Source organism: Erithacus rubecula, assembly GCF_903797595.1.
Source record: "Erithacus rubecula genome assembly, chromosome: 4".
NCBI lineage: Eukaryota > Metazoa > Chordata > Aves > Passeriformes > Muscicapidae > Erithacus > Erithacus rubecula.
The window spans coordinates 10,494,994-10,517,895 of NC_136686.1; the positions used below are offsets into that span (position 1 = coordinate 10,494,994).

Genomic DNA, 22,902 nt, shown 5'->3' on the forward strand with positions numbered 1-22,902 from the left:
TCACAGGTGGGGCTGGCAGCTCATGTCATAGGGTAGTAATTGGGGTTGTCTGTAAATGTCTACCTTTGCTTTAGTGTTTTGCCAAATGAAGTAAAAATTTTTACACTGGGTAACTGGTTTCAGAGAATAAGGTTTGCTCATGTTTGAAAATGCAACAAAACTCTAAGAGCCTTGAAAAGAAGAGGCAGAATACTTCAGACATTCACACAGTGGAGATCTGAAGTTCAGTGGTGGCTTCAATGTCAGTGAGCTGCTTGTCTTCTCTGTGCCCTCTCTCAAAACACCATGCACTTTCTCCAGGGCACAGAGGATAATAACTGAAGTCCTGGTCTCACAGAGAATCCCACACCCACCAATTTTTACCTGGCTGGTAATAAGCAAATGTACAGGCTTCATTCCAGCAAGATGTATTAAGCTTCTGCTCTCCAGTGAATACTTACTGGCACACTAAACCAAAGAGAAATGTTTAAGCAGACACACACTATGTGAAAGTGCATGTCATGATATACATTCCTCATGTGATGTTATGTGTAATCATGATTTAAGTTCTTTCCTCACACCTGATGTGTGCATTACACCTCAAGAAGTGGAAATGCTGACTGGAGTTTTAAAAAAAACCCAGCTGTTCATCCCTTGTGATTCCATCAGGCCAAGCTGCTGCTTACATTTGGATACAAACATTTTCAGTATGCAGTTCTGGGAAATATTCAGTGCCCCTGAGTTGTGCTTTCAAGTTTCTGGTGGAGTGTCATTAGCTGTAATGACAGCCACTGCAAAGGACAGGCCTGATGATCTGCAGGCTCACACACTGCCAAGTACAGGCACATGGTTTTGCATTTACAGTTGATCCTAGAGAGGATCATGGACATTTTGGCCCTTTATTTTAATGGGATTGCCAGAATGACTAGAATCTGAAAACTCACAGCTCATTACCAAGAGCAAAATGCTGACACAGGCAGAGCCAGAAGATTTGAAAAACTACTTCAGAGTTGAGATCTAACAGGCTGCTGTAGAATGTGCATTTTCCCTCTGCTAACCCCACTGTCCCAGAGAGAATATTCTTTCTGTATGTACAGAATGCAAGATTGCAATCCAGCTTGTTCTGCACCCTGGAGAGCAGCAGGATGCTTTAGGTTACACACAATGCAATCACTACCCCAGCTTGTCTCACGTTCACACTGCAGCCTTGAGGTTGCAAGAAAGAGCTCAGGACCTGCAGTGCTGCATTAAGAGATGTACAGCCAGAGGAATTGAGAAGATTAGAACCAACCAACCACAGTATAGCCTGTTCTCCTGTGGGTGTTTCAGACATGTACCAACTTTTTCCCCTGTACCAACAGCCTTTATCCATCTCTGTGAACCCAAGTCAAAAATCCTTCCAAATCTTTGGTACAGGTATGAACAAAAGGCCCCGTTTCAAAGTGTTGAATGACCTCAAACCCCACCTGACTCCAGATAACATGTGCTATTTTTGGACCAGAGACGCAATAAAATACCCACTTTTGCTGCTGACTGCACCATGAGTTATTCCATTTGCTTTCACTGTGCATGTCACAGCTCTCCCAGCTACAGAGATGAGGGGAAAGCTTCTCAGGGAAGGTGGGCTGCCTTTGTACAGCGTGGCAGACAGAAGCACAGGATTACAACTACCTTCAATTTTGACTCCACTCCACAGTAACAGGCTGCTGTATAATCAAAATATATACAAATGGATATACAAAACCAGTCTGATACCTCTGGTCTCAAGGTAACCTTAAGGTTTACAGGACTCCTATTTTTGGGTGTATTTTGCATGCGGAAGAAAAATTTCTATGTCTACAACCAAACCAAACTGTTGTTATATTTCCCACCTTCCACAGATTTTTCTTGTAAGATGCTAAAGCTCATATTCTCAAAATACCTTTAATGACCAAACATTTTTTGTCCATAGTTTTTCAGATGCAATTTGTGCTTTTTAGATAGCAGAGAGTTCTTTTGGGGGCTCTTAACATCATTAAATGTGCTTGTTATGAGAAACTAAGGGACTAAATAGATGTCTGGTTTTGATTTTTTAATTCTCATTCTTGATTTTCATTGTTACAGATTTGTACTTGCAATGTAAACCTTACTTGCAGCATTTTTACAATCTTTTCCCCCCACTAACTTCACCCCACTGAAATGAACCAAAAATGAAACAGATCAAGAGCAGGCAAACTTTGAAATAAATAAAACTTCTTTAATTCAATTTTCATGATAAAGACTTAAAAAGCATAATTACTTTGAAGGCAGTTACCAAAAATCTACACTTAAAATCTAAATTTAGAGCTATCAGGGACAGGATAGCAATAACTGTATCTAGACTTACTTTGCTGGTCTCAGAAGCATATTTCAGGAGAGTACTTTAGCTCTTGTTTCTCTGTGAATTAAAACACTGATGTTGTTATGCTGCCTATCAGGGAAGGCAGTAGGTTGTATAGTTATCTCCTGATTGGGGCAAAATCACTACCCTGAAACCACACAACCTACTACCTCATCCTGTTAGAGCATCACGTGCATCTTCTGAAGGAAACATTTCACCACTTGTAAGTAAATTACCTTATCAGCCTCCAGCCCACACATTTCCCAGCCTTAGAAAGGCCCTGTGTGACCTCTCAGCCCTTTCCCACAGCTGTACCTGGGAGTCAGACAGAACTGGTGGAAGGACCCCAGAGACAGGAGAACGGCAGTAGCAAACACTGTCCCTCCAGACCAGCAATATGTAATAAAAGTGAGTTAAATCAGCGCCCAAACTAACTGAAGAGACATCTTACTTAGAATTCAAGAATTTACCAGTTCCAGGGCAGAACTTGAATGACTGGAAGCCATCTTCTTAGGGTTTTGTCCAGCTCATCCCTTTGTGGTTTCTCAAACAGCCTATACCTAGTGGATTTAAACAGCTGCTGAATCAAAAGTACCATTTAATATTTAATATAAACACAAATGCCAGAAAACAAAGGGGGAAAGGATCAGCTGTTTCCAAGCCACTCCCATGGCAGTCCCTGACAGTTGTGTGTGAGCAAATCAACTGTGGACTGGCTGGTACCTCTGTGTCCTGGCACTCACACCCCATGTGCTCTCCAAAAATGCCAGAAGGAAGTGGCTTTTGAGCCTGACTGGGAAATACAGGAATTGAAACACTCTAAGGACATCTGTGTACAAGAACCAAACATATAGACAGAGACAGGGAATAGTACAGTTGAAAAATATTTGCATTGTTTTTTGGAGACATCCAGCGCTGACATCACAGCCACTTCAGGAAAGACAGTAGATTGTATAGTTATCTGACAGGCAGGGCATAGCCCTAAAACTATACAACCTACTACCTCACCCCAAAGGACAGTCACACTCTGATCACAGGAAGCACAAGCTGTATTCCCAGACAGTTGGATTGCTTGGCGACAACCTAAAAGACAAAAAACTCTGGAGACAAATGTTGACAGTCTTGAATTTGAAACAGTTTGCTATATACCAGTCAACATTCTGCTTAATGAGCTCCAGTTCTCTGCTTGAAATGTTTAATAGATTTGCAACGTGTGAAGTCATGTCAGTGACAAGATACACAAAGGAATCAGGATACAGCATTCATTTTTAATAACTGCACTTGTGTACTTCCAGCTCCTACATGACTGTACTTTATCAAACCAGTTTGTCACTTCAGGAAAGGCACCACTATGACTTAGAATGGATGCTGACTTAGAGGGATTGTTTAACATGCTTCCAGATACTCCTCCATTATCCTAACAGGGAAGAGCTGAGGTTCTCTAAGTGAATTTCCCAGGTTCTGCGTAAGTAAACCCCAAAGACTGATCAATGATTGTGAGGAATTGTGGCCTACTCAGCAATACTCCTAACTGAGCAGTAACCCAGCTCTGAATTGATGACCACACTAAACACATCTCACAGTACCACACAGACCTTAGTCGGGGAGATTAGCAGAACTGCCACTACACCATCAGCTTCCACAGCCTCAAACTTGTACTTGAGTTTGAGAGGGGTGTTATTGGCTGCCACCTGATTTGATAGACAACACTTCCCATTCAGGACAGGTCTAAAGAAGGGGGAATAACTGAGATATCAGTTCTGTATTCTAATATAAACACTGCTTTAATAAATGAGCAAATTTTTAAAACAAACACCCTACCTTAATCAGCGAACTAACCTTTTGCTAGTTAATTGAAGAACACAATAAATGCTGCATCCATCAGCCCCCCATGGATCAAGGAGAGTTGTTTTCCCTCAGCAAATCCCACCCTGAGGGCAGTTGGTCACACTGCAGGGGGACAAGGGCATGGAAGCCCTCTGCCCTGGTTTTCAGCATCACTAATGTGGGGATCTGAAAAGAGAGGAGCAAGACAAAACACACATACCTCAATTGCAATTCATTTCACACTGAAAGAATTGTAAGGTGGGTGAGAGCGTTTTATTAGTGATTTGAATGTTAGGAGCATTGCAGAGACAGGCAGATAGAGATGTCAGGTACTTCAAGAACAAACACTTTTAAAGAAAGCAGAGAAAGAAAATTTCAGATATCTGGCCAAATTTGGTATCAGTGTGTTAATTTACAAAGGACAATGTTATACCATCAATGTCAAAGATAATTTCATTGTATTAGGCTGAGACCACGTAGAAAGAGGTCACTGGTTGCTGTTAGCTGCACATGGTGCCATTTGTTGGACAAAACAGGACAGGCACAACTCTGACCATCCTGAGATCACTGCAAGGAAGGAAACATGTCCAGCCCTGTATTTCACCTCTTGGAACCTCAAAGCCCTAGCAGGCCAAAAAGGGTGATCTTCTTTCAATACCATACTGAAGGAATACCTTAAGAGAGTTCAAAATTTCATCAGTGCAAAATCCCCCCAAAACTGGTACCAGAAACCCTCTACAAAGTTCTCTACAAAGAACCTCTCTAGAGAGCTCTCCAGCAGAAAGCCCAATAGTCTTCTCTATGTACTTAAGAGTTTTAAATCTCAGAATTTTCCAAGTACCAGCTTTTTGGAATGGTCAGCCACTCTCCCAATAACTCTCTGGAAAAAACCCTACCCTGTACCTCTGTTACTTAGCCAAAATATTTAAAAATAAACAAGTTCTTCATGCACACAATCAGAGATCTCAGTATGTTTTCTAAGAGCCAACAATGTGGGGTGGAGCTAAACTTCTGTGCAGTTTCAGCAAGGCTGGATATGTTGCACAGCCACCTCTCAGAAAGTGTTTTCTGTGTAAAATAAACTCTATGGTTATATCAATAGAACAGCGTTACATAATATAATTGGAGGAAAGCTGAGTATTGTGTGACTTCAAAGTGTGACTTTTTGTAAGCACCTACTTCATAGTGGAAGGATAAAAACAACGTAACCTTTCAGAATAGCAACTCTTTATGCTGCATGGTCCAGTGGAACCAGTTTAAAGAACCAGTCTGGCTCTAAAAGGATGCATTCACAGTAGTGAAAAGCCCAAACTACCCCACAGACCTATCCAACTCCAATGGGAGTTTTGGATGAAGAACCTACACTTACTCAGTGACTCTAAGAGACAGAAATATAGATTGAAAGAAAAGCAACATTGTGGAGTATATTCTAGGGATTCACACTGCCTGTCTTTAATATATATGGACTTCACTTACACTTTTGAGCGCAATACTAGGTGGGATACTGGAAAATGTTCAACCCTGTTGAAAAAATGGTTTACTTTAATTATTCATTTCTAAAGGATGCTCTTATTTTCTGTGATAATGATGTTAGAGATTCTTTTCTCTAGGTGCTGTGGTGATATAATGTATACAATAATATAATATACTATAATGTGATATAATGTTGCCTTAATGTATATTTCCCCACAAAAGTAATAGTTTGTTAATTCAAAATTATATTGAGATAATTACTTAGTAATTATTGAAGTACCATAAACTCTGTGTAACACTATTTTCTATAAGATCTGTTATTATGGCTATTAGTAATACTCATTAGCAGACAAAAATGGAAAAGAATGTGCTTTATCCAACACCTAAAATTAATTAGTTTTCTGCTCTCACAAGCTCTCATTAACTTATTTTAATTGACTAGATCACCAAACAAGGATGAACTTTAAAATACTTAATGAAAGAAAAATGCATGTTCATTTTCCTTCTATGAAGATGACAGGCACAAGAAATTGCTATCTGGCAAGAGTTATGTTTCTAGTTTAACAACTGTTTAATACTAGGAAAAATATGACATTTCCATATTCCAGCTCTCACTGAAAAATGTCTTGGAACTGATGTTAATAAGTACCTCAGCAGTTACTTTTCAAAAGGCAGGGGGCCAAGTCTGCTGTTTCTGTGATGTTACAGGAAAGCAGACAGTTTTAAAGCAGAGTTGCTATATAACTAAAAGCCTTACTAATCCACAGACTGGGACAGCACAGAACAAGCATTTTGCAATTTCAAGGTACCTTCCCCAAGACCTTGTGAGGATTTGCAAAGGTTCAGCCTGTCTGACTCCTAGGAAGAAGGAAATGCCCTGGCTGTGTGCTCTTGGAGTGCACTGGGATTACCAGGGAAGAAGAGGGCTTGGAGACCTCCCAAGGCAGGGACATTCCCCAGCAAGGTTTGGGGTCTGGATGCAGACCAGACCTGCAGTTTCCAAACTCTCTGTACACAGTGATTGTCTTCTGGCTACCCAAGTGATTCACAGTCCCCACTTTGCTCCTACAGTATATTTATTCATGATTAGAAATGTCACTAACATTTTTGTGAAGAGCATTGTGGGGGAAATGTCCAGGGTGGACAATGCAGCCAAGGGAAACCTCCTGACAAAATTCAGCAGGGCTTGGATCAGGCAAGAGAACTGCCACACCCTTCTGGGGCAGGATTGTGGCAAAGCAGTATCGTGGGAGGCAAATTTCCTAGAGATATTTCAGGTAGAGATTACTTACAGGAGGGAAGGACTGTTTCGTTGGATGCATGATAAACTCCACACAGTGTATTTTAAAATATATTTTTAACTAAGTGCAATGAAAAGGACACACTGCCTTCATATAGCATGCAAACTTCAGGAAGAAAAACACTCTACAAACACAAATGTTGTGGCTCCTGTGAAATGCAATGTATGCAATCTCACTCATTACTTAAATACAGTTGCTTTTAAAATGGCAAACTACAGCTCTTTCCCCAGTTGTGAAACTCTCCTGTAATTTCATAATACAGGACAGATTCTGCCAGAACTTCAGGCAGGCACAATGGGAAAAACTCACAGGACCAGACCTCCACAACCTCCTCCATTCAGAGGAGATGCACAGGACTTTCCAAGGCTCAACCTAGGAGGGCTCCTCATCTGCACAAGTGTCCGTCTTGGCTGCAGAGCATTAGCTGTGTCCAGCAGCCTCCTCACATCTTCACCTGGGCATTACTGAGGCCAGGTTGTAACTAGGGGAGCAAATTTATCTCTCTGTCCATTGTGATAAAGCACAAAAGGGGGGTGAACTTTGGCCATGACATCTGCTCATCCATGGCATTCCTCAGTGCTGGAGCAGTTAGGTGTGCTGTCCTGCCTTGTACAAACCACAGGCACAGTTTTGCAGGGAAGCATTTTCCTCAGATTCGTCAGGGAGACTTCTTTTAAGAAGGGGAGCAATTCACACACTACTGAGATCAACAGTACATCCTCACTTGGCCTCTGTGGCTTTGAAGGAGGCCCTGATGATCCAATATAGCACAAATTATGAGACACAGAAGTTCAAATGACATTACTGGATGTGTAATAAGCTTACACATCAAAAAGTATTTAGGGGCCAATGACTATTTTCATTATCTGTTAAAATCAGTTATATAAATTTTGTTCACCCTTTCTTTATTACATAGAACATCTCAGGCAGTGCAACATGGCTCTTTGTAATAAACAGTTTTACGTATTCAGTGAAGCCACTGTCCTTATCAAACTGTTTGCAAGTATGTAGGAAAAAGGAGCAGCTGTGAAATGAGTCAGAACTCTCTGGCTAAACGTCTCTGAGCTCTGCAGTAATTTTTGTATGTTTCTGAAGTCTGAACATTTCATGTATGGGAGGAAAAAAAAGAGCAACACAATGTAAAACATTTAAATATATCAGTTTAAGTAAGTCCATCTCCCATACTATAGCCTGACTACCAGCCAGACCTGCACAGGAACTGCCTCACTCTTGTGTGTAACTGTACTAAAGTCAAGGAAATTCCTCCACAGAAACAATCTTCCAGAAAAGTTTTACAATGGTTATCAGAAAATGGGATGTGCTTAATGTCAGCTGCTCTAACTCCTTGACTGGGTGTAGGGAGGTCTGACAAGCAGGAGATCCATGGAGCTGGGGCTGGGTGTGCTCCAAAGGTGTTCTGCATCACCACGGATGTGTTCTACATGTTATGTTAGCATTTCACACACCTTCTGTTCTGTGAAAGGCCTGGAATGTTAAACATGCTTCAAAATGGACTGCATTAGGGAAAATACTGTTTTCCATCAAAAATACACCTCATTTTTCTTGGAGGTGGGATCATGTCTCCTGCTTAGGAAAACTGCAGTACCTACATTGACAAAATAGTTATTTTTCTCTTGCATCTATCTCTGCCTTTTGCTTATGTGCTACTCTGAATACTAAAAAGCCACAAAAGCTGTTATTCTAGAGAATGATGAAACACTTGATATCTCAAAGCATTCACAAATACAGAAATTAAATCATGGCTAAGCACTGGCAGCTCTGTATGTTGCACTTACGATCTTAAGCAAATGAACATTTATGCAGATATATATTTTAAAAAGCAATCTGTGAAAAACGCCACAGAACTGTTCAGTATATTACAAGCTCTTAGTTTTGTAGGACTTAAAAAATCAATCTTCAGTTTTCCTGGCATAATCTTTCCATCTGAGCTACTATGCTTGCCACCAATCCTGTATCCCTGTATCCCTGAGCTCTCCAAGGCAGAGATGAGGACCAGCAGATCCTAATGTCCAAAAATCAGAGTTGAGGGGAGGTGCAACCCGTGTGGAAATGGCAAATCCATCAGGTAAGTGAGGTACACCTTATGAAAAACAAATGTAACAGATACACTTCCTATCTTACCATGTGTAAAAGCAAAAGTGCAAGGGCTGGATTATCTGGGAAATGAACTCAGCAAGAGGAGATGAAGCTGTGACAAATTAGAGGTTGTTTTTTATTAGAAGAGCAAAGAGAATGTGTCAGGTTTATTTTCCCTTGGCAGGACAAGATAACAAGATTAAAAGGGGCAGAGAACAGCTCTCTTACAGTATTTCCTAAATATTCCTCAGTTATCTCCATGTTCCTGGGAGGATTGTATGCATGCAGATCACACAAAAATGAAATGTTAATGACAACCCCCACAAATATTAATTTAGTATGTTGAGCAATGGACCTTTTGTTTGAAAGAGCTGAGCTCACCTAACTCAGCTGATATCACCTGGACTTGTCTAACCATCTCTGAACACAAAACTGGACACTGAAACTGATCACCCTCATCTTTGACTGGGTATGTGATGTCCAGCTCTCCAAAACTGCACCTTTCCCACTCCCCCTAAAGCCCTGTGGAAAAAAACCTGGCCACATTCAATGATGCAGAGAACAATCAGAATCACAGTCTTCCACTCTCTCCAACTAAATACTCAGCCATCTCACAAGCAATTATTTGAGTGGTATTTTTAATTATTTTTGGATGGAAAATGCCTTTACTACACAGGGAATCTTAAATAAGCCATCTGAATTTTAAGTCACTTGGATCTGGCTTTTTAGTATGTGCAATTCATACAGTGTCACACCTAACCTATGTGACTCCACTGAGAAAGTACTATTTTTTTCAGTTCCTTATAGAAGCTAGGAAAAATTGAATAGAGTCACATCTTCTTAAAAAATGTTATTCCCAATCTCAATACACTAATTCCTTTTTGGGAAAACTGAATTTTCACTCTGAAATGGATTCAGGTCCTTTAAAATTGTTTTTATTTAAAAAGACATGCAATAAACTAGTATGTGAAAATCCTAACTTAATTAAGCACCAAGAGGAATGTCTGTCAGTGTAAGCTTCAACAAGAAAATAAAATTCATTTTTCAGATTGCAGCCATGCCAATTATTATAGTTGGTAGAAAAAATGGTTTTTGGCCTTTCTGCCATAAGGCATTCATTTTAAATTTTAGCCCTTAGTGAGATCAAGCAGCTGACAAGTAGGAGTGAATGAATTAGGGGTCTGGGAGCCAGGAGCAGGTCAAAGCTCCGAATAAGCTAGTGTTACATGGATTTAGCCTAAAATTCTGTATTTACATCAATGCACCCTTACATTTGCCATCACCACAAGCAGGATAAAGTTACTTGAGTGCTCATGAAGAAGGAGCTTTATATGATGGTTGACAAGCAAAATTGATCCTTTACAAGCTGTTCCATTTGTGATGATCACTTTAGAGCCTGCATCATTTGAAATTGTGGATAACATTGTATGGAAAGCTGCCATGAAATCACTGTTCTGTGTAGTATGTTTGTTTTAAAATACTGTTAAAAGCCTAAAGTTCATTTCTATTGCAGAACAACATTCTGGAGTCTGGACTGCATTTGGGGTTGAGCCAGAGGGCTTGGTTCAACCTGACAGTAAGCCAGCAAAGGCCTGGAAGTCCATGTGTATTAACACAGAGAAAGCATGTTACAGGCACTGCATGCCGAAGCTGCAGTTCGTTTCCGGTTACTTTTGGGGAGGGTGTGAGGGTATGGATCTGATCAGACAAGCCCATTTGCAAGAGTAAGTCTTGTCTCTGATCCTACTAGGCAGTTTTGTGTCCCTATCAGGGCACCTCCAGGACTTTGCCACTAGTGACACTGCCAAGCTCCCTGCTCTCATTTAAGTGACTGTTTTCCTTTGGTCACCAGCACAGATCCCTGTGCACTGCAACAGCTTTGTTATCACCCCAGGATGGGATGCTGTCTCAAGTTGTGTTATGATTTCAGAAGCACACACTTGTGCTTTGTCACCATGACTTTACCTCTGCTCTGACCAGTTATTTTCCATCCGGAGCATTCCAACGACGCTGCCAAGAGGTTTACGCACACACTCGCCCAGCCCAGTTTTACACAAGTCCTTAAAAAGCAAAGGAGAACCACTGAAAATTGCCATTTACACACGAGGGCACACCTGTGCTGCATGCTGAGGGGGCAAAGGCTTTTGGTGTGTTGGGATGAGTGGGCAGTGCTGCCAACACGGCACTCGCTGGCACGGGAGGATTCCTCATGGATTCCAGGCTTGGGGCTTGGGGCTCAGACACACAGCACTGCCTGTGCTCAGCTCCACACACCCTTCTCTTTTCCCAGGTGACTGAGGCTCTCCACAGATGGACACCAGTGCAAGTTTTTGTACCTGAGACTAAAGCTTTCACTGGTTAAACATTCATGAGTGGGCTGAAGTGGTAGAGAGCCAGCAGATCTTTGCCAGAGCTCCACGGTGTGCTTGATTCTCCATGTCCATTATTCATGATGCTGTTGCTACAGGCACTAATTTTACATAAATGGAAGTCACAAGAGAACTGTTACAAGGAGCAACCAGGAAAAGCACAGGTTAAGAGTGCCTTGTCAGTTGGTATTAAAAACACAGTTTAGTATTACATTTTCTGATTGTGAAGCCTCTTGGGAGTCAAAATATGCAACACATTTCCTCTGAAGAGTAAGAAGCTGAAACCTAAAATTTTGTAGAGGGTCTTTACAATCAATTTCTTCATGTCCTGTAAACAACTCAATTCCAATTCCCTACATATGAAAAATAAATAACCTCTTAGCTCCAAATTCATCAGCCTTACAATTCCTTTTAGCTCTTATTTAAAATCTACTAAATTATATTCTGGCTATCATGTAAGCTATTGTTCTGTGACTGCTCAGGGATGACAGACTTCAAAATTTAGGATCTGTTGTGCCAGGAGCCAGATTATACTCCTTGAAAGACAGAAACATGCACATTACTAGTATCTACTGAGAAATGCAGCAAGCAGACTTGGTGCAACTGAAATAATTGATTTCCTTCCCCTTATCAACACAAAAGATAAGAGCCATATAAAAGTACCTGTTTTTCTATCTCACAGCATTTGTAGCAAACACACTGGACAGTATTTCAATATTCTCCTGTTGCAGAAATAAGCTTTAGGCACAGAATCCATGACATGTAAATTAAGATATATTTCACAACATGTATCTTAGTCTGAAAGTAGGTCATGCATTTAAGGCATTTCTAGACTCTTGATGTAAATATTCTGAAAATATTTTTGCATGTATAGAATAATATTTTAATTATTTATCAGACTTCATTCTCTAAGAACACTAAAAGAACAGATATTTTGAGGAGTCCTCATAGGGTAGTAAGTACTTTGCAGCCTTTCACAACTTTATGTAGTGCACATTTTGTTCTTAGTGGAACTGCATGCTTGAAGCACACCTCAAAAAAGTTGATGTAGTAGAAAAAGTTATGGTGTGAAGATCCCAGAATGCACAGGTAGGGAGCCTGACTAAACAATACCGTGACATTTTTCAGTGCTTACTACCTTGTATTATTTTGGGACTCTTAGAATTTCCTCAAGACTGGTGTTAGATATTTGTTCACTGCCTATGAGCAAGTTATTCCATGAGCAAAGTTAAAGAGGGGGGAAAAAAAAGAGAAGGAAGTTAGAAAACAAGAGAGTCTATGTGTTTGTGATGTGAATTGAGTTTCCAGGCCAGAACTTTTATCAGGAGAATAAAAAACCAGAGGCAATTTAAATCAGCACCACTATCAATTTATCCACTAGGTGTCACAAAATAATCATGCAACCAGACAAAAAGCAATTATATGTAAAATGTGTCAGTGTACTACATCAATGAAGTGCTGCTTTGAAACGAAATCTGTGATAAGAGCAGATGCGGGAAAATGTCATGGATCTCATGAATATGCATAAACTGTCAGGAGTGTATGGGAACCTGAGCCATGACACACAAAAGCCGTTGCTAACCATGGTGTATGTCATGTAATGGATTTACATACAAGCATGTAAGTGTTCCATTAAAAAACATAAAAAGTCTTCCAAAATCCTAAAAGCAGTATTATCAGTCCTCAGAACTGCAAGATTTATGTTTCTTGCTTTTAAATGCTCCAGTTACTGGAAAAATGTATTATATCAGATTCTCTACAAACATGCAAAATTCCCTCATGACTATAGGGAAAAAATGCCAAGAAAACAAGTTCTGAAGGCTAAAACATATGAGGAAGAAAAACATAAATATTTTATTAATATTAGTATAAAATCACCACAAATGCCAAACACTGGAATTGGCAATAACATGAGACAGACACTCCTTAGATCCAGACTGTTCTTTTGGAAGGGTAGGGTAGAAAATTATCCAATGGTTTTGTAGCCATTATTTTCCAGAAATTAACCTCTACTGCATAGGCAGCATTTTTGTTCTTAAATATTCGCAGACCATTTAAAACTTGTAATTACACATACACCTGCACTCATCCAAAACACTGAGTCCATGAAAGGATTAAGGCTGGGCTGTTGGAACAGGAACCTTGGTTTCCAAAAATGTTCCTTTAACAACAGTAACTTTTCCTCAGCGTTGCATAAAATTTTTATGGGCTGAGTACACTCCAGCATGAATTTATCATTATCTGTACTCACATAATCCAGACAATTAAAAATGCTGTAATCACTAGCATATACAACAGTATGAAGTAGAACAGGCTGGTTAGATAAGAAGAGGAAATGTATCCTAGACAATTTTTGTCATCCAAACATAACAGTGCCAGGGCTCTATATGCTTTGCTGCCAACTGCCATTGCATAAAGCCAGCCTAAGCAATGTCAGAACCCCTTCCCCCTTGGGAGAAAAGCAGTAAAGTAACACATGACCTGCCAGGACACTGTATGTTTATACTGCAGTTCATATGTTTTATCCTGGCTGTCAAAAACAGGCTTTTTCAGGGTATAAGCAAGCTACTATGATAAAGTTCAGATTTTTTACAATCTTTCTCTGTAAGATGAGCTGTCTAAAAGTCAGAGTTGGTCAACATTTTCCAAAGCTTGGAAATACTTTCTCACTTACTTGATTGTAAGGAAGCTTTTCTTCAATTTTCCCTCTTTTTTTTCAGCAACTCAGTTAAATACTTGTGGTTCCAGGAACACAGGTACAAAGCTGAGTGAAATACCTTTTTTTTGTTGTTTGTTTCCAAAACTAGTATAACTTAATGTGTATATGCTAAAGCAGTCTGATGTTGTGAAATACACTTTCAGAAAAACTCAGAGCTTTTCTCTCAAGCTCGCCCCACATTAAAACCATGATCTGACTTCAAAGAACCCTTCAGTGATGCCCATTCAAGCTGGCAGAATTCAGAGCCTCCTGAGGCCAGTAAGAATTCTGATATCATGCAGCAAAACTGTGATTTCCCTTTAGGCAGAGCCATACAGAAAAATGCTGAGGTAACTATTCATTACATAAACCCCCAACTCTTTGATGCCAGAAGGTGAATGAGCAGATGTACAGTAGTATTAATTGCACTTAAAGAACTTAAGTTGCTCCTTTTTTGTCTTTCAGTGGTTCAAGTTTGCAGTATTTTTTTTAGTCTTTGTTGTGAAAGAATCAAAGAATGACAGAATGTGTGCTCACCACGAGGCCCAGCTCCGAGGAGCCTGCTGGCACTGCCAGGGTCAGTGCTCGTGAGATCTCTTGCTGGTGTCTCTCTTGGCTCCCAAACTGGACACATCATTGATCAGAGGGATGGAGCAGCTCTGCTGGGAGGGAAGGCTGAGGGAATTGGGATTGCTCAGCCTGGAGAAGTTTTGGGGTGACCTCATTGTACCTGAAGGGAGCCTGCAGGAAAGTCAGGGGAAGATTACTTATAATGGCCTGAAAAGGGGAATGGCTTCACAGACCGAGGGCAGGGTTAGATGGGATATTGGGAAAAAATTCTTCCCTCTGAGGGTGGTGAGGCCAGGTTGCCCAGAGAAGCTGTGGCTGCCCCATCCTAGAAATGCCCAAGCTCAGGCTGGATGGGGCTTTGAGCAACCTGGGATAGTGGAAGGTGTTCCTGCCCAGAATGAGATGAGCTTTTAAGGTCCCTCCCAACTCAAACCCTTCTCTGACTCTAAGGCAGTCTCTCCAGTGCTCTGAAGAGGGAAGATCACTGCTCTGAGCTGTGTTTTGCTTGTGCAGTCCTGGATGCAGTTGGCACATGGCTGGGGAGTGTCAACCTGTGCATCAGGACCCCCAGATCCTTTTCTGCAGAGCTACATAGCTGCCCCCAGTCTGTTTCATTATAATCTTGCTGATGACAGTATTCACACCATTTCTCAAATTATCAGTATCAAAAGGTTTTATATATATTTTTTTAATTTCACCTATCCTAGGCCTCACTTAGCCTTGAAGTGCCATGAGTAGAACAGCTTAGGAATGTGAATGTACAGCAAATGTGCTTCCCATTAGCTCTTAATGCCATAAATCTAAAATCCTTGATATTACTGTTAGAGCAGTGCTTTCACTCAAATCTTAAAATAAGCTTTAGACAGGATAGTAAGACTCAGAAGCCACACAAGACACTTACTGCTGCATAGGACAGGCTTGCTATGTGGATCAGAGGTCCTGCCCTTCTGCATCACTATTTCAGTTACAATGGAATAATTTTAAATTACATTAAGAACTATAATCATATTTGACTATCATTTACTTTTTCATACCCTCTGCCACTAGAAATACACTTGAAGATATCCATCCAGCCCCAAGTGCACTATTCTGGGAAAGTTTCCATTTAGATGAGAACATTTATGCTCATAACGACATGAGTTTTTAAAGATAAATTCAATATGAATAACTGGTTCAACTTGGTGTCTGCTCATGAGTGAGCAGTTGGAAGGAACTGGTTAATCATTGTTTGCCATCTGCTTTGGAGAATCAGCACTGTACAGAACCTTTTCTGCAGCAAATAAATTAACACAGAGCACTAAAGGAAAATCCTGTTTTCAGCTATGGGGTGTTTTCTAGCACTCCCTATCAGATTTCTTGGCCAAAAATGAAGGCAGCCCCTTTCAGGTATTTGTTTTTCTCTCAGAAAGGCTCAGAATTCTCTAATCTTTCCAGTCCATTTTATTAAAACAAACTCTAAGTTCTTCTGAACAGACAAACCAGCACTTAAACTGCTATACTGAGTCAAAAAGCACATTTGCCTCTTCACAGAAAAACATCAACATTAAAATACAAAATTGGTTGACTATCTATGCTGCTTTCTTGGCTCATCTTCCCCATCTGGTGCAACTGACAAACGCTGTGTCATACTTGGAGAGGGATTAAAATTTCCATTTTTAGATTTTGGACTCCAGGAGTATCTTAAAAAAATAATTTGCTTCAAAATGAGGAAAAATATATGTGAATGATGTAAAAATACTCCACTTAAGAACAGAAAAATTGATGGGAAAAGGCACTCCCTAAACTAAGGTTTTCTTAAAATACAGATTCCGAACAAGTGGCAAAAAATATCAGAAGAAATGCTGAGAAATTCTTAATATTGAGAGGGCCAAAGACTACAGTCTTCCAGCAGAAAATCAAAATGTTCTCTTCTAGGCCTTGCAAATACTGAGCTCTCAGTGTATTCAGCCATTCAAAAAACCTGTCATTGAAACATATTTTTCCTTTAAAAAACTTCTTAAAACAAACAACGGAGAATGGTCCATCTAACTTCTTGCTCCAGCCATACATTTCAGTCATGCTCCTTTTCTTTGCAGATCTCCTGGGGTATTGAATCATGGAAGCACAGAATGGTTTGGCTTGGAAGTGACCTCAAAGCTCATCCACTTCCAGCCCCTCCCACAGGCAGGAACACCTTCCACTATCCCAGGTTGCTCCAAGCCCCTGTCCAACCTGGCCTTGGACACTTCCAGGGATCCAGGGGCAACCACAGCTTCTCTGGACAATCTGTGCTAGGGCCTCACCACCCTCGGAAGGAAGAATTTCTTCCTAATGTCCAATCTAAATCTACTCTCTGGCAGTGGGAAGCCATTCCCCATTATCCAATGCCCCTCTCCAGCTCTCTTGGAAACCCCTTGGCACTGGAAGGGGCTCTAAGGTCTTCCCAGATCCTTCTCTTCAAGTTGTTTTATCTAATGACTGGGGAGACCTACTGTTGCAGATTCCTGAGACTTGACAGTTGTTTGATATTTGAGATAACTGGTACCAATAGAGGTCTTAAAAAGAGATTATCCAGTAAGTCTTTAGAGACTTTAGGGCTCCAGAACCAGTATGGTCTAATGAGCACAACAGGGCTCTCTGACAGTCCTACTGGGATTTTCCCTCTGTTACAGCTGGCAGTAAGAGAAAGATTTAATTAGCACAGAAGAGCTGCATTGCCTTCCAAGTACTCAGCAAAGAATTGTTGGAACAGGAAAGGTAGGAGAGAAGAAGGTCCTTTGGGTATGAAGGAATTTGAGTGAGCTGGATTAATTTACCAGCTGTACTGGTAGGTATGGACCACGCATTTCTGTCATAATCTTGAGCAAATACTTGGGTCAGGTTTTCAGAAAAATAAGCTCAGTTTTTCTGGCTTCTTTGGATGCTGAAGTAACTCATCAGACTTTTCAAAGGCAAACTGCAACTCAGCTGTCAGTCTCCCTAAAAACATTACAAGCTGACCCACAGTGAAGGCTTTTAAAGATCTACCCCTATCAGTTGAGGTTATACATCTAAAAGTATTCAGAGCTGTGCTTCACTTCCACCCCTGTAAATTATTGTCTTCCTCCTCTATGTGCTGAGGAGAACAAGCTTGTAATGTCAATGAACCAGCTTTGGGAATCTTCAGTGCTATGATCATTTAAGTACTTGGACTGACACAGGGTACCTGTTTCACAGGGACCATCTCCTACTTCTGGTTTTGACAAGAAGGGAATTGTGATTCTACGAATCACAAAGTCATGATCACAAGATGCCACAGATGCCAGGGTAGGTTGTTCTAAACTCAGTGAGGAGTCTGGCCTTTAGTTATGGGAATGAGGAGGGCACTTTTCACTCCTGCTCTTAACAAGGACAAGTGTCCCTCCTAGCATGTGTCTGTATTGAATTTAACTGTTTGCTGTGAAGTATCCCATTATAAAGCAGAGATGTTTAGATCAAGACCTGACTTTCCTTTCTAGATTCAGCAATCCTTTCCAGGTTCTTTGACAGCCACAGGATACTCAACCAAACAATTCAGATGTTGTTTTTGAGAGATGAAAACTATGTCAATACAGACATCAAGTGTATCTTCAGAGTCCTAAATATATTTTAAAATACCTTGCATTTACCATAAAGGTCTCCAGCTTACTTAAAATTTAACTAAAACATTGGACTTGGATGCAGTAGGATTAACAGGCCCACTCAAGACCACACTCCTGGTATTCCAGATCACCCTTGTAGCATTCTTTCAGAAGGAAAGTAAGTATTTCTTGAAGTTATTATTCCAGAATAATTTGCTTCTCATTAAAGTGAGATTAGTACAGGTGAAGACATGAAATACCTGCAAAAGTTCTCTCTTTGATCACTCAGCAGAAGTTGAAGGTCAAAGGCCTCGCCATCAGGAATTTCACACAACTGATTCCACATTCTGTATCTGTTTCTCCTCAGAGAGACCTGTCAGGAAGACTTATCAATGGTTTTTTCTGCAGGCATGAAAGAGCAGAGGGAATGCAGTTTAGTAATGCTAGAGTATCACCCTTAAGATGGGCAGGAATCAATATCATACCTAAGCTGGGCACAGTAAAACATCTCATGTGGGCAAGTACTTTCAGCCTATAACTATGCCAAGACACTGCATTCCTGTAGACACAAGCCAGGATGGACTTAAGAAGTATATATGCTGATTTTTTCCTATGGATACCTCCACAAGAATGTCTTTGGTTGAGGATCATGTATTTTTTATATATATATTTTCCATAAAAATCAACAGCCTTTCTCTAGTATTCAACTCATTATCGACACTTCCCCACTTCGCCATATCAACATTGTATTTGAAGTATCAGTCATAGCATCCCATCAAAATTCTCCTTCTTTTAAAATTCTAATGATATTAAAAATACAACACCTTTCTACAGCATGACTCAGAGTTGCATAATATTTCTTTCTTCAGTTCATGGGAAAGGAAAGAGGTACAAGCAAAGGCAGAAGAATTTTCTATCCAAGTCTGTAGCTTTATACTGAATCCTGAGTGTCAAACCAACAGGGCTTTTAAGAAAAATGTCAACAACTGTAACCGTTACATAAGACATAGTTAGAAAAATACTTTGCAAGGAAAAATGACAGTTTCTGTCACTTGAGAAGATGATTTATACTTCAGCTTTAGAATGCAGGCATGTGACCTGACATTTACTAAAGAAATCAAAGAGATGTTGAGCAAAATTACAAAAGGCAAAGCACTGATTGCCCTCTACTAGCAGCTCCTCTCTGTACTACAGAAAGATCTGCATAGTCTTCCTCTCAACATTATGCAAAAAAAATAGAAAGGGAGGTCACAACAACAGCTCTCCCTGTTGTCACTTTGTGCTGACTTGCTCCAGTTACGAAGGCCATCTGGTGCTGTTTGTGCTGCCTTTGTGCCTTGTGTCTCACGTTGTTCTTTATGGACGAGAAGGATTCACAGGTCACATCAGCTGTTTTAAGTTTTTTTGCAAGAGAATTCGATGGCTGGGACTGTGCATATAGAATGTATAGCTGTTGATAACAGAACATGGTGACAAGGATACCAGGTGCAGGAGTGTGCATACAGTTCAGGTGAGCTGGGTTTCCTCACTGGTTCTATTATACACTTCCTGTAGAACTTGAAGTGGTTACATAAGCCCTTTGAGGCTCAGTCTTACCACTTGTTAAATGGAGATCATAATTCCCTATCTCACAGTGATACTGTGAGGCTTATTCAGTAATGGGTTCAACTCCATGCTGTGCAGATGGTCAATACAAATTTTATGCATCACTGAAGTAACATTTAACCTCAGGACTTAAGTGACACATAGCCTTGTGCTGGTCTCTGAGCAGTCACTGGATAAATATTAAGCATTCACTTTACTGAAAATATTTGAGAGGTAGGATTTGTTAGTAGTGCTGATTTTGCATCCCTTAAGTTACAAATTTTCAGGATGACAAATGTAGAAGGACACATTTTTCAAATGCAGTGCAAAACAGGTGTTACCATGTGATGGTAACAAATGAGGAAGAGAAAATGCTAACACTGCTGAATCAGGCATACAGTGATTTAAATGTGTCCATGAAACAAGCACTTTAAGTCTCAAGAATGACTGTTGACAGTATCTGGAGGGATTTCAGCTTAGTGTTGGGAGAAGGGTTGTTTTTACGGGCCTCAGCCGAAAAAACAATTCATTGAATGTGATTGCCATTTACCTGCAGAAACACAGCTACAATTCAGCACAGCAATGAGTTTAAAGGTGCATCTCAAAGATATTTATAACCATATAAATATTTGCTTTGCTTACCGTGGCAATCACACAGAAGAAAAAAGTTCTTTTCCAAACATCTTTCTCAAGGTTTCTGAGGACTATTTTTAAACTTTATTGCCACAGGTAATGTACCATGAAGACCTAAGCACCAGCAAGAAATGAATCTCCAGTGTGATTACTATGCATACCTTGTAATTTCCTCTGCACAGATGACCAATCTTTCATTTTTAACTTCGTTCCTCAGTAAGTCGTTCTTTCTGTTTCTGAAGAGAGAGAAAGAAAAAAAAGTTTTATGTGTTATCTTTATGATGGAAAATGTAAGGAACAGACATACAGATACTAAATACAGCCTTCCAAAGTCTTTTCTGCAGGTGAGGAATGTGTTTCAGAAGAAGGCCAGTGTCCCACTGCAAACTTATTTTGGAAGCCTTAACTGAGGGTAAGTAGGGCATGAATGGCACTTTGTAGAGGGATGACTTTACCCTCAGGGAAGCACTATGACAAGATCCCTGAGACCAGTCGATTTAATAGCTGCAAACCTTGAAAGCTTTGAGTAAAAAAAAGTATCCTCTACTTTTACAGCCAAGTGAGTTTAAAGAAAATTACCAGATAAAAATATTTCAACCTTTACTCTGTAATATCATTTACCCCATAACATCCTCCTTGTTTTCAGACCTTTAAAATTACTATACCCATCACCAGTAGAAAGATTAATTGTAGTCAGATTAATTGACCAATCATGGACATCAATACATCAGGTATAAATCACTCCTAAAAGGAAGTATTCAGCAGTTTAGTCTCAGTAGCTAGGGACAATGACATTTTTCATAAAGCAATTGTATTAGTAATATCTTTATATATGCTTTGTAATCATAACCATTTACAGAAACCACCATCTCATATAAAAATACATTAAGTATGGTGAAATAACAATTCCTAGTTTCTTGCATTGTGATGCTGACAGAACTATGGGGAACATAAAAAACAACTCTGTCATGTCCCCACTATGAGAAGGGGAGAGGAGCTGAGATTCACAGATCCCCTCAGTGTGGATTAAGGTGAGATAATACTCGAAGTCCATAATAACACTCTAAGTCCATAATAAGCAACTCTAATGGCACCAATATTATAAAAATGGTGACCCTGTCACAACTATATCCACATAAGCTATGCAGAAACACCAAATTTAGTGGAACAAGCATTCAGTTAACATTAGCCCTCTCAACAATTATATGTATTTAAACAGTGCAGGAATGCCACCTGTAATGGAATAAATATTCAGTAAATGTTAACCCTCTCACAAGTAAGACTGACCCTGAAATGGGCTCAAGGGCATGGTACTGATAACACCAAGGTTGTGGGTTCCATCCCTGGAACTCTCCCTTAGGGTGCTGACTGAATTCAAGTGCAATTACCTGGACCTCATCCCTTGCACACTCCATATACATTACTCTGGGTCATTCCAAAGAAATTATGCTGTGATTGTTCTCCCTCTCATCACATCACATACTGTATTTATTCACTTCTTACTGCTTCTACTTTTTAAAAATCTAATTCTGCTGATGTTTTATGAAGAAAGTTTACTTTTCACCACAACATCCTCAAAATTTTTATACATATAACAGTCCATTCCAAGTCAATCCTCTTGGAATATTACTTTCCTCCAACAAAGACACCTCTCATTTTGGCATTTCTCAGTCTTTAACCACCATAATATCCACGTGCTTCACAACTCCCTTAGAATGTTACCCCCCAGCCTCACAGGAGAAAAAATACTGCCTTTGTTTACAGAACAGAAAATTAGAGAGGATACAGCTCACTTTTACTACCTCAGTTAAAATGATAGGATCATACAGAGTGTCCAGATACAGACAGGGTCCTTCAGAAAGAAATCTGCAGTACATCTCAACATACATACCCTTAGGAACCTCTCTTTTCTCTCTCCATAGCAGCAGCTTAGGAATAACAATTACCTACACATGCACCTAAATTAGATCTAAATGCAAGTGAATATTCTCTTACTGTCAAGTCTGAGAGCAAAGTCCTATAAAGACTTAAGCATCGTAAATATTAGGATTAGGTTACCCACTGTGAGATGATACCTGACCTTGGAATTAAAGGTAGTAAGGAATCAGAGTTCCCCACACAATCTATAAGGAAAGGTAACAGTCTGGTTTATCTTTTTTAAAGATAAACCACCTTGGCACTACTTCGTTTTGCTTTAGTGGTCAGAGACCATCCCCTCTTCCTCAGCTCTGTAGGTGATGTAATGCTTTCCTCTCTATTTAACTCACTCTGAAATGTGCCAGTACATCTGTGTACCATTCTGAACAGCTGAAATAGATTTATTTTAAATTGTCATTCAGTTTATTAATAAAAAAAGAAAAATGCATGTGTATATTTTTCCTTAAAGCAGAATATAGGTACCATACAAAAATGTACACGAAAATAATCTTTAACC

The 22,902-nt window shown here is 40.0% G+C and overlaps 1 protein-coding gene across 3 annotated transcripts in view; it reads right to left on the reverse strand.

The window, feature by feature from the left end:
* Nucleotides 1-2,194: 2,194 nt before the first annotated feature.
* Nucleotides 2,195-22,902, reverse strand: part of LOC306801729 (uncharacterized protein) — a 95,737-nt gene continuing 75,029 nt past the window's right edge. For 2 of the 3 annotated variants that reach the window (XR_013774165.1, XR_013774166.1), the window contains 3 exons: nucleotides 20,630-20,704; nucleotides 18,512-18,653; nucleotides 2,195-4,351 (listed from right to left, as the gene is read on the reverse strand). The gene's annotated coding sequence lies outside the window, so the exon portion shown is untranslated. The remainder of the gene's footprint in view (nucleotides 4,352-18,511; nucleotides 18,654-20,629; nucleotides 20,705-22,902) is intronic. The other variant, XR_013774167.1, reaches the window with a different exon arrangement.